The 11,961-nt window shown below is 33.1% G+C and overlaps 1 pseudogene across 1 annotated transcript; it reads right to left on the reverse strand.

Moving 5' to 3' along the window:
* Positions 1-8,220: 8,220 nt before the first annotated feature.
* LOC111299089 (leucine-rich repeat extensin-like protein 4 pseudogene) lies at positions 8,221-11,758 on the reverse strand (annotated as a pseudogene). Its single transcript, XR_016329682.1, has one exon. The product of XR_016329682.1 is annotated as a leucine-rich repeat extensin-like protein 4 pseudogene (transcript).
* Between the last annotated feature and the right edge of the window lie 203 nt (positions 11,759-11,961).

The raw sequence follows: 11,961 nt of genomic DNA on the forward strand, positions 1-11,961 counted from the left end.
GCTTTTCTTCATTGCTCCCACTGTAAGCTTTTTATAGCGTCCCTGGTACTTTTAATCCCAACTCAAAACACACATAAAAAAATACGAACCAAATTTAAAATATAGCAAAAATCATATAAATTTAATAAAAAATTAAAAATATTTATATTTAACATATTAATATAAATTATAAAAAATAAATTTTATATTTTACAGAAAATATATATGATAAAAATATACGAATTATTAGAATAAAACTATCAGGTCTTGATCATTAATAATTTTGTTCTAAATACATATGAATAATTATTATGATTACGTCGAATAAATAAAAATGTGATAGGAAAATAAAAGTATTCGTACTTTGAATTTGATTAATTACAAAAGATTTGGATTAACTAAAATTGGAAATGCTTAAGATGGACACATTCGAGTTGGTTGAGAAAGTGGGCAAATGACAACAGAAAGTTGATTGAATCATTGATGTTTTCACTCAAAGGCACAGAGAGTTTGCATGCACGCCTAAGACAATGATGTTCAAGGAATTATTGTACAAAAAATCCCATGTCATTGTTTGGTTAGATAGAGAAGAAAAGGAAAAAACTGTCATCGTTTGGTTATAGAGAAAAGAAAAGAAAAAAACATTGTGGGAAACTCTTGGTCTAAAGCCGTTTGTTAAATTTTGCTTCAAGAATAAGGGATTTGATTGGTTCAAGTAATTTGTTTGGCTGCCAACTTCCCTAAGCAAAAATCTAGATTTAATTTCAATGATGGTAATGCTTATAAACATTTGCAAAAGAAAAATTAAAAGTGAAATCTTGAAATTTACCAGGATTTTACAAAGTTAATTTAAGGACTGTTGATTTGGTGAGAAAAAGTGGAGGACAGGGGTCACTTTATTCGAGTAAAGTTAGATATGTCATTCTTTGCTACCTTTTAGAGGGGCATGTTGTAGCTTTTATGATATATTTTTGGCAAATCCACCGCAAGTAATCATTGAAGCTGTGCTGTAATAATTGTTGATGAAGATATCAGAAATTGAAAATACAATAGCTTTCTCATCATTCTTCTTCGAGGAAAATAAAAGAAAAAGGTGCGCAAAAATCACAATCTCAAAAAAATATTTTCCTTCTTGTTTCCATATGTAGTCATAATTCATCAAAAAAATCTAATAATAATCAAAGAAGATTTATTAGGAGAAAAATTTGTATAAAATGTTAGTATTTTTTTTTTTAATTTACATCATGATGTGTAATTATATTATTAAAAAATTAATCATTTATTACATATGATAATTAAATAGTAAATATTTATTTTAATAAATTAATTAAATTTTTTATAATAAATAAATAATTTTTTAATAATATAATTATGTGAGATAATTTAAATGAAAAAATATATATAATGACATGAGGTAATTATTTCATATAATTTTTTTAATTTATTAATATAAAATTTTAAATTTTAAAATTTATAAAAATTCAAATTCTAAATCGATCCATTTGATTTATTCTTATTTCACAAACCTTAAAAAGACCTTATTGATCAATTTGTTTTTAAAGCAATTACTTAATTTCCCACAAATTTTCAAATTAAATTAGATTGGAAAAGTTTAGGAGCTATTACTGTAAAGTTGTGCACAAGTTTCTTTTTATTAAATTAGGTTAAAAATTTTTGAGAGGGCCGTCCACCTTTGCTTACAATAATTAGATGATTATTTATATAGTACATTGGATCAGATTATTTATTGAGTAGGATTTAAACCCAAAATCAATTAAGACTTGGGATGCTTTAATCAATTTAAATTCTAATCGACTATTTTAGTTTATATACAAATATGCTACATCTTTATATTTCTAAAAAAGAGAGATAAATTTAAAAAAAAAAAAAAAAACCTCAATAAAGGAGCAATGGTTCATTACGCATTATCAAAGCTAAAATAAGCCTGAATGATTTCATGATAAGGCATAAAAGATTCCTAGAGTGGGGTTTTTATAAACTTTTTTTTTTTTGCTTAAATTTTAATGAAGCTAAGAGTGTTTTTTTAATATAATATATTTTTTTGTATAAAGAAAACAAAAAATAAAAAAATTCTAAATATTAAAATTTAAATTCTAAATTTATTGAATATTATTTTTAATAATGATTACATAAATTAATTGAATTAAATATCGAAATTTTTTTATATGATACTTTCATTTATAATAAAAATTAAATTTACAATGAATTTCATTCACACTATACATCAATTGAACGATCCTTATCATAACAGAATGCAAAGAACATTCTTTTTTTTTTTTTTTTTTTTCAATTTAGAGGAAGACGTATCATATACTAAAAGAGCAACAAGTCAATTTTTATGTAGATTTTCTAACAACTTAAGCTCATAATGTTGAATTTGACATTAAATTTATTCTTTCTACGTTATGTAGATTGTTAGAAGAGACTTCTTGAGTATTGTAAGGGCCTAAAACCTATATAATATAAGCGATTTAACCTCTTTTGAAAAAAGCGATGAGACAAAAAAATATTTTGTCATGCTCTTTTTTACCATAACTGTCCCAGTCTCCCTTTCAACCGGTTTGTTAGGAACATAACACTGTCGTAGAAAATGCTTCACTTTTTCTTCATCTATGTTCGGATCACGTTGCTCGGCTATTCCATACTTGTTTAAATCTTATAATTTAGAAAATTATACTTCAAAAATAAAAAAATATTATTAAATTTTTATTTGATGTAATATCAATATATAAATTTTATATACTATTAATGAATCAAATTATATCAATTTATTAATAAGATAAATTAAATTGTGTCATTTTATTAATGAATAAATTTTTTTTAAAAAAATTAAATTTTTATATATTTATTTTTAAAATTAATATTTATTTATTAATTAATTAATATTATCTGATTTACTAACAGTGTATTAAATATAAACTGATAATTATTTAATATGATTATTGATTCATAGACAATCAAAATTAAATTATAATGCGTCATATTTTTATTATATTAATTTTTTTATATGTTTTCAATCCTCTAAATTTATTAAAGTTTAATGGTGCACGAAATAGTTTTTATATTAAAAAAAAAAAAAAAGAAAGAAAAGTTTGAAATCACTCAAATAACGTCAATCAAGGAGCCGTTGTGGCTTAAAAGCTAAGATTAACAACACTTTAATCGTGAAAGTCCTTATTCATTGCTCATAATTAGAGATGCATTTTTTATTTTTTTAGAGATTTAAGCAAATAGCAAAGAAAGCAGCGAAAAGCATGGAAACCTTGAGAGTGAAGGCATGAATCTTAGTTGGGTGGGGGTGGGGCAGATTTCGAGCGTCGATCTCAGAGAGAGTTCGGCCGGAGTGCTTTGGTTGAATAAAGGAAGCTCGTCCAAACTTTTTTACATGGGAAATTTTCATTTGAATTGGGTTGAATGAGGTTGGGCTCAAATCTAAGAGATTATCATCTAGTTTAATCCGCACAGCATCACTGCTGGATAACAAGAAAAAACTATAGGCTCAAATGGGTCAGTGCTAACTAGGCCTAAATTCATAGTCAGATAAGCTTGTCAAAGCGTTTGGGTTCTATCTAGGCCTATGTGTTCAATAAGTAAAAGGGTTATGGACTTATGGTTCACAAATAACAAATCACATCTTCTTACTATTAGAATTTGTGCACGTTTGGGTGAGATCAATGGAAAAACATTTTAAAAGACAAATTATTAGTATTTGAATATTTAATTCAGTGGTTGGAATTTAAATTCCTTTTCCTTAAATAAAAAAAAAAGACGACAAATGATTAATTTAAAATTACGTTTGTTATATAAGATTATAATAAAATAAGATAATATTTTACATAAGATTAAATATTTTATCTTATATTTTATATGCGTAAATATTAAAATAAGATAATTTATTTATTAATCAAAATTATTTTTTTTAAATATATATAATTTAAATTATTGATGTAATTTTTAAAGATATAATAAGATATATAAATTTAATATCATGAATTAAAAATAAGTTTCTACACTTTAAAAGTTCATAAATTATTTTATATCAAGAAGATGATAATACTTCTTGTAATTCAATCCCTTTCAATTATAGTTAAATCAAATATAATATAAAATAATTATCGATCATATTATATATTAAACATGATTTAATTGAGTTATAAACATCATTAAATTATTTTATAAAATTTTTTATGTAATTTTATCAACCAAATCGATATCACTCAAAGTGCGATACAAAACTCAACAATTCACTTCAAATTCAAGGCAGAATTCATTTGTACCATTATGAGCGGAACCATTTTTAACATGGTTTTTACCAAGGGATCTATCTTTATGAGGCAGAAACAAGTAGATATGAGTAATGACTACCCAACGCTCCTAATGAAATTATTGATGGCCCAAATCCCTTCACAATATCAATATAGGGACCCAGATTTTGTTTAGTAATTACAATATAATAAATATTCTCAGAGGGGCAATTAATTTTGGTATGACTATTGCAACAATAAGCCGACACCCCATCACTACTGCAACAATTTAGGGGAAAAACTTAGACGAAGCCCTTAAGTAAAATTCAATAAGTTTTTTTAGTAAAAATTAAAAATTAAAACTAAAATTGATAGATTGAAATTTTTTGTTATATAAATTAAGTATATAAAATTTTTTTAAAAAATTTAATAAATTTTGAAATATATTTTTAAATAGATATTTTTAATAAAATATTGACAATTTTTATTATTGAAACCATATCAATCAAATTTAAATTAAAAATAATATTTTAAATATTTTTTTACATGTTATTAATTTTCATATTAAAATTTATCAATCATTGATTTGAATTTTAAATTTTTATTAAATTATTTTTAAAAAATTCATAAACTTCAACTAAAAGATTTTATATAAATTTTGTCTAAAATTTAGTGGCCCAAAAAATGTTGGGTTTGGGAATGTGTATAGATTCTTAAACAAAAAGAATGCCTAGGATTAGGACTACGACTAATCTAAGATGCTCGTAGGATACATTTCCTCTTTCAATATATTCCTATATAAAGCTGTTAAATTTCAAATAATAATATTTTATGAATTAAAAATAGCAATAGAGAAAGTAAGAATACGTGATTCGACCACGGTAATTTACATTCATAAGAAAAAGATTTCAAGGGTTATATTGTTGATATTTTGAATAGTCCGACAGAGTACAAAAAATTTCTATTTATATGATGATTTAGATAATATGCAAAAAATAATGACGATGAATTATAATTGATTTTAAATATATTTTTTAAATCAATGATTGATTGCTCTTTTAATTGTTGGAATCTTTTTATAATTATCGTAGAAAAAGTCCATAAATGCATTATTTAACCGAGTGGCATATGGTTTTCCATTTGTAAGCATTTGTTTGTTTTTAACAATACTTGGCTGGGAAGAAGCATGGGCAAAGGATTACTGTAAGGAGGACTCAAATCATTGGGGGATTTGGTAGAGAAAATCCCTAATTAGTTTAAGGTTATTCTTTTTCCAATCCCCAGTTTCCTTTTTCTGGTGCTGATGGGACCCATTTTTATAACCATGACTTTATAATACACCATTAATATATGTGACCTAATCACAGCCTGTCCAACACAAACACCACCCCTAAGTAAATGATAGTTATGTCCCATTTTTGAAGCAAATAAAACAAAAAATAAAATAAAATAAAATTGATTTTGGGCATTTAAGTTTTGCATTATGTTTCCGATGTGCAATGCTCTTACAGCCCATGTGACTATCACCTTTAGTAGGGCCCTCTTTTTTTATGGCCTACTTGACTATCTTTTGGTGGGATATGTTTGCATCTTATCATTCAATTGCAAATGGAAATTGGACAAGTTGAAGGCATGTTGTTGGCTTTACCTTAAAAAAAATTTTAAGAATAAAATTCAAAGCTCAAAACTGGCAAGGTTATGAAATTTTTAGTGGCAGTCCCTTGAAAGTGACCTTAGATTGCCTTATGGAAAGGGTTCCTGCATTCAACCACTGCTTTAATGGATAATGGATTCTTCTTGATATGGGAATATCTCACAATCACACTTAATGAAAAAAGGATGAAGCTGGGTTGACAGTAGCCTAAGCTGATTTCACTCCTAAATTTTTTATTTTTATTTTTTTTACTATTCTTATTATTTTTATGGTCATCTACCTAATCATGCTATTTTCCAACAGCCGGGTAATTTTGTTTCATGAGAGGGCAAAACCTTTGTAAGAAAAGGAAAGGATAACGGATTAGAATTAACGCCCACGTACTTTCTTCAAAGCCTCCTGATCATTAGATCAAGAGATGGAAGGTAACAGCTGGCTCTTCTTTTTTTGTTATTCCATTCTCCCTTTTAATTATTCTTCAAGTACAATAGCAGTGTATATTTTTAATCCCTTTATTTTAATTCTGCTCTAAGGCCAAAAAATCACAAGAGTAATTCCCTTAAAATAAGCCCACAGCCATGTAATTGAATTTTTAATTTTAATGCTTAAAATTTAATTTTTAACTGTCTCAAATATTAAAAATCAGACATAATAATACACATTGAGGAAAATTGTATATATAGGTGAAGAGTTTGCCGAAGGCAGTAGCTGAAGTAGTATAAAAAATATAAATGAATGGTTAAAGTCAGCATCTTTCCTTTTTATTAAATACCATTGTTTCAGCAGTTAAAAGAAAAAGCAAAATTCTGATTTAGACTAGTGAAAGTTTTCTTTTTGCTTTAACATTACTTAGTTATGGGCCAAAACGACCCTCTCCAATTTTAAAAGTAGGGGTTTGGGCAAAATAAAAATTAAAAGTAGGGTGATAAAAAGTGCAAAAAAAGCAACAGTTGTGGTGATTCACATGCTTCTGTCAGTGCCAGACAGGAGTTTAGTGGTGTTCTTTTCTCCAATTCTCAAAAGAAAACTTGATGAATGGAAACAAAACGCATTTTTGGAAGAAAGCAACCGCCATGGAAAATTTGTACTCTTGACCCTAAATTGCCCAACCATTTAGAAATGAGTTCTCTGCCTGAAAGAGACTTGGCAACGTAGGTTCCTTTGGAATACGATAGATTGTTTCTTAACAGAGTGGAATGTGTCCAGAATCCAAGAAGAAGAAATGTGCTTTTAAGTTTCAATCCGAGGGACAAATTTTGTGCTACAATTGATAATGGCACCATGGATGAAACTACTGATAGATAATAGTGGGCTTGGCAATGATGTTAGCATGTTGCTGCCGCGGTTGCAGCCTGGCATCAACTTATTTTGGACACTGATATTTGTAAAATAATACAGGGTTTTCTTCTGCCTGTCATAATCTAGTTAATTACGATGGCAAATGTGCTTTGGTACCGATTTTGATTGATAGACCATTACATTTCATATCATTCACATTCCATGGGACTCATAACAGTTGCGACCCAAGCGCTTTCAGATGGTTGCATGTGCTAGGAGGCATCAAGAAATGGTCCCTGGAAAAAGAAATACCATGTGGGGATGCTTGGAAAAGTTTCTGCAAAAATGTTGAGAAAATATGTGGAGGAACAAGGACAACAGCAACAGTCAACAACTCTAGCCACCAATTGTTGCATATAAGGAGTTGGACTTTTCAATTCCAGATTCCAAAGGGAAAAATAGTGTGAGCATGAAGAAATCTGATTTGCATTCGAAATTTCAAATCCATCATTAAGAGGTTTGCACATGGGACTAAATCCCAACAACATTAATCAAATGATCAAAGTTGATTACAGATTGAGTCTACCACCAATTAAGGGGAGGGTCCCACTAAAGATCTCAATTAGCACCCGTCGCCTCGATCGAAAATTCGGGACTTGGATGAAATCAATCGGAGACAACAAAGGGATCCGAAACACCTCCCCTTTCATCCAATCTCCCCAATATTTTACCTGTAATCCTGGAACTACAGGCAACCAAAACAGGAAATTTTTCTTAAAGAGGGGACTGGCTATTCAAAACTATTATCCTCACGGAGTTCCTGATTCGAAAGACTATTCTTTTCATTCAGAATCTAACTCGTATGAATCAACTATTCTTTCAATATCACCTAATCTTACACCGACAATCAAGTAATGAACTTGTTCTGCGCAATGCTATGAAAATATGAAGGAAACGATCAACCAATATGCAAAAAAAAAATGAAAGCATTGGTGATATGCATCAATCAAACTCAACACAGAAACAACTGATAACAACGATTGATAATAGTGAATAGAAAACGAATAACTGAATTCTGGAAAATCATGAATACAAGTAAAATGTTCATCCGATTATACTATAAAATGAGAATCAAAAAAGAAACAAAAGTATGAAAAAAGAAGAGAATAATAACAATAAAACCCACAAACTAGCAGCAGCAACAGCAGCAGGAAGGAAGTGTTGCCAGCCGCTGCCTTTGTAAGGCTGGATAATTATGGTTCCTCAAATTCGTCCCTATACATACAACTTTCTCTGCAACCTACTCTCTCTTTTTCTGCCATTTTTATTTCACAACTCCAAATATCCATAGCAATTCAATTAAATATGGGAGAGAATTTCTCCTCTTACCTCTCTCTCTCTCTGTCAATTACTCTTTCTCTCTTCTTTCCACCCTCTTCAATAACATTCATTGAAGAGTTCCATCCCATAGTTTCCGAAAGTGGTAGACTTTTTATCAATCCCTTCCATGAGCGACGAGAATTGCTCCCAAAGAGAAAGAAGAGATCTTTTTGGTCGTAATGAAGTGCAAAGAAGAGGAAAAAGAAGCCATGGTGATGGCCTAATGCAATTTTTGTGAACATTTATTTTGGGGCTTGTGAAGAAGGAAAAGGTTAGAGGAGTAAAATTCCCAAAAGAATCAATAGAAGGGTGGTGGTGGAGGTGAAGCGTACGACACTCCAATTACCGGTGGCAATGGCCCCTCATACACAGGAACTGGAGGTGGCGGGCTTTCATAAATAATTGGTGGAGGTGAATGGTAATGAACTGGTGGTGGTGGCGGAGAGGAATATGCTACAACAGGTGGCGGTGGTGATTTATAAACTGGAGGTGGTGGAGGAGAAGGTGATGGGGGTGGCTTGTAATGAGTTGGGGGTGGTGGCGAGTACTCTACACACGGTGGTGGAGGTGGAGGTGGTTCTATACATGGCGGAGGTGATGGTGGTGGTGGAGAGTGTACTAGAAGAGGTGGCGGTGGCGGCGGAGGCGGCGGCGGCGATAAGTATGGATAAATTGGTGGTGGAGGTGAATGTGGTGGTGGTGGAGAATATGGAGGTGGTGGGTAACTGTAGTAGTAAGGAACTGGTGGTGGTGGGGAAAACAATGGAGGTGGTGGAGGTGGTGAATTTGGTGGAGGAGGTGGGGACCTCACGCAATATGGAGGTGCAGGAGTTGGTGAAGGCGGTGGGGGTGATGGTGGAGGTGGTGATGGATAAGTAGGTGGTGGGGGTGACGGCGGGGGAGGTGATGATGGTAGTGGTGGCGAAGGAGGTGGAGGTGAATAAATTGGTGGTGGTGGGGGCGGAGGTGGAGGGGAGGGTGGTGGTGGGGGAGGTGAATAAAGTGGTGGTGGTGGTGATGGTGGAGGAGGTGGAGAGTAAACAGGTGGTGGGGGCGGAGGTGAATAAACTGGTGGTGGAGGTGGAGGAGGTGGAGGAGGTGGAGAGTATACAGGCGGCGGCGGCGGTGGTGATTGTGGAGTATAAATGGGTGATGGAGGTGGAGGTGAAGGTGATGGCACCAAAACTGGTGAGGGCACCGGTATTGGCGGAGAAGGTGGAGGAGGGGGAGGTAAAGAAGGAACGAAAGGAGCACATCTAAATGAACTGCAGTCCACTGGTCTAGACAAGAAAGACTTACATTGTGCCGCGCTCCTTTGCAAAGGCCTTGCAGGCAAGCAATTTCTACGGTCGTCAAAATCTTTCAGGCTCAAGCAAACCGGTGGCTCTCCGGTGAAGAAATTGTACGAGAATGTGAAGTTTTGCAAGTTCGGTAACTGACAAATTCCGGCTGGAATTTTACCAGAGAGCATATTATGTGCCACATTGAGTTGCTCAAGGCTGACCATTTCTCCAATCTTTTGCGGCAAAGGTCCCATTAACTCATTGAAGCTAATATCGAAAACAGTCAAGTTTCTAAGCAACCCGATTTCCTCAGGCAAACAAGATCTTAAACCATTGTTCATGAGAATGATTTGTTCAAGGCCTGTCATGTTACCAAGACTCGACGGCACACATCCGTGGAAATTGTTGTTGGCTAGGACAATAACCGAAACAGGGGAGTTGCCGAAGTTGTCAGGAAGGTTGAATCTGAAGCGGTTGTGGTTGATGAAAATGGCATCCAAGTCTTTGTCAAAAAGTTCTTTTGGTACGGTTCCTTCAAACTCGTTGAACCTCAGATCCAAGAACTTGAGTGAAGGCAGCTTCAGAACCACTTCAGGAAATTTACCAGCAAACCTGTTGTTGCTAAGATCCAGCTCGAACAGTATCTTCAGGTTTATAAACTTGTGTGGAACAGTACCACAAAAGCGATTGGAGTTGATGTGGAACAATGCAAGATCGGTGAGTAAACCAAGCTCCTCTGGCAAGTACCCAGCAATATCAGCATGGTTTAGATCAATGCCAGCAACGGTTTTGATTTTCTTGTTATCAGGTGCACCAGCACAGTAAACCCCAGTGTAACTGCAAACTTCAGATCCAACCCAATCACCTGTGAAATTGGAAGGGTCAGAAAGAATAGCTTGTTTCCAAGCTTGTAGAGCTATGTAAGCATTTCTAAGCCTTGGGTTTTCAAAAACAAGAGATGGGTCAACTGTGACTCTTTCCCCTCTATCACCAAACTCATCTCTGTAGTAGAGAAGCTGGCGCTGCTTGATGTACGAGACTTCCTGGTCAGTGAGGCCTCCATGGCTTGAAATGGGATGCTGCTCACAGGAACAGAAGCCAATAAAGAGTGCGATGAGCAGGAGTGAGAGATGAGAAGAATGGAGCTTGATGTGAGTCTTCTTCATCTCACATGAGACATCTGATTTAACAAATGCCACTTTCTTTTCTTTTTTTTTTTTTCCTCTGCCTTGGCTCTTGCCTCTCTCTCTCTCTCACTCACTCTCTTACTTCTTGCAAAGCTTCGATTGCAAATGGGGTTTCTGCAGAAATGTTTGTGGTTTCACTCTGAGATCTAAGGAAGAAAATGTGGAGAGAGGAAAGGTAGAAAAGATAGGGATTTTGAGCTTGAGGGGAGAGAAAAAGGATGAGCCGTGAGGTGGGTTTTTTCTAATAGGGATTTTGGAGATTTGTGTGAGAGAGAGAGAGAGAGAGAGATAGTCTCTGAGAGACAATAAACAATAATAATTTACCAAAAAGACAGCTAAATCACAGCTCAAAGGCAAAGCCCACCAGATTCTCTCTCTTTTTCTCCCTGTTTTTTTTTATATTTTTCCATCATCCTTTATGTTAATTTCTCTCTCATTTGAAGCCCGACTTTATTCTCTTTGAATCCCATTCCCATCCCCATCCCCATCCCCATCCCCATCCCCATTTAACTAAAGTTAAGAACACTTGAACAAACCCACATATAAAAATAGGCAAATGTCACCCAAAACCCTGATTATGTCTAACTATCAATAATTGTCAACAAAATTTAAATTCAAAGCTCAAATAATGTAAAAGATGTCGGTGGAGGAGTCATTTCCGGCCAGTATTGACCGGAGAAAAAAAATTCCGGCGGTAGCCTATTGCTATCACGAGAATGCAGTGAAAATTTCACTTTAGTAATTGGAACATAAATTTTTGGTGGTGGGATATGAATGAGAGACGCCGAACCGTAAATTTTAGTTTAACTTTAATCTGAGACGGTGGAGTAGTTTTTGTTTCTTCAAATTGTCAAATCAGGGAACTCTCGTCGTAAATGAACTGTCAGTGACGCTCTATCAAATTACTTTGCTACCCTCTTTTCTTTTGTTTACAT

The sequence above is a fragment of the Durio zibethinus genome, chromosome 18 (assembly GCF_047325235.1).
Source record: "Durio zibethinus cultivar Kanyao isolate XHJ-2024 chromosome 18, ASM4732523v1, whole genome shotgun sequence".
In the NCBI taxonomy this organism is placed as follows: domain Eukaryota; kingdom Viridiplantae; phylum Streptophyta; class Magnoliopsida; order Malvales; family Malvaceae; genus Durio; species Durio zibethinus.